The sequence below is a fragment of the Serinus canaria genome, chromosome 11 (genome assembly GCF_022539315.1).
Source record: "Serinus canaria isolate serCan28SL12 chromosome 11, serCan2020, whole genome shotgun sequence".
Classification (NCBI taxonomy): domain Eukaryota; kingdom Metazoa; phylum Chordata; class Aves; order Passeriformes; family Fringillidae; genus Serinus; species Serinus canaria.
The window spans coordinates 17,474,613-17,475,663 of NC_066325.1; the positions used below are offsets into that span (position 1 = coordinate 17,474,613).

At 54.4% G+C, this 1,051-nt stretch overlaps 1 protein-coding gene across 1 annotated transcript in view; it reads right to left on the reverse strand.

The window, feature by feature from the left end:
• Positions 1-1,051, reverse strand: part of SDR42E1 (short chain dehydrogenase/reductase family 42E, member 1) — a 1,031,186-nt gene that overhangs the window by 996,626 nt on the left and 33,509 nt on the right. The gene's annotated exons all lie outside the window — the stretch shown is intronic.

Here is a 1,051-nt window from a genome sequence, read left to right on the forward strand (position 1 = left end):
ATCCCGCTCGGATCCTTGCGAAAGAATTGCTCAACCGCGGGAGCCGGGAAGCCCGAGCCGGGTTTGACAAGGTCCCGGCTCCTTGCAGGGTTTCCCAATCGCTGTGTTTTCCCCCCAGGCTGGGAAGAAGCCCCTCCCTCCCTCCATAGCACCTCGGTAGGTGCTCTGTGGGGTGGACCAGGGGCTCCTCAGCTTTTCCTGGACCCCGTGGGACGCGAGGGATGTGAACAGGATACAGATGCTCCCTGGAAAAGAAGCGTTTTGGTGAGGGGTTTTGGCACCACAGGCTGTCACACAGTTCTAGGGACTTGGCCTCATCGTGGGCCAGAGCAAAATAAATGTGCAATTTTCTGGACATTGTCCTTGGACGAAACTCTCCTCCTGAGAAAAGTGCACATCTGTTTTTCTCTGGCTGGGAATGACTTTTATTCCCTCGGTGCAGTTTTTGCTGTCAGAGGAGGATCTGACTCTCCCAGGTTCCACCTCAGGGGCAGTTTAAGGGTAAGTGGATCCTGCAGTCACAGGACCTGGGGGAGCATGTCGGTCTCCTGGGGCAAACCAGAGCGTGATGCTCCCTGACAGGCAGCCATAAATCTTTGGGAATGATGCAACCAGTGCACTTTATCAATCCTAGAATCACAGAACCAGAGAATATCCCGAGCTGGAAGGGACCCGCAGGGATTATTGAGGTCCAGCTCTGGACACCGAAGTCCAACCTTAGCCGTGTGTTGGGCTTCACCAAAAAAAGCACAAATGAAACACTGTGGGTTTTATAAATGACCATTACAGATCCCCACATCACACCTCCATGATGTAAACACTTCTGAATCCCGGCCTTGTGCTGACTTGAGCATTTCCTAAGGAGAACCATCCCAGCCTGGAAGTTTACAAACAGGCTCAGCCGCGCAGGTAACCTATCCCTGGCCAAACACCTTCCCTATCTCCCCGCCGACGCTCCTCCCGCAACAATCCTTGGGAGGGCGGAGGAAAAACCCCAACCTGCTCTTCAGGTGCCCATGGAGGTGTGCCTGGTGTCACAGCCGGCTGTCAC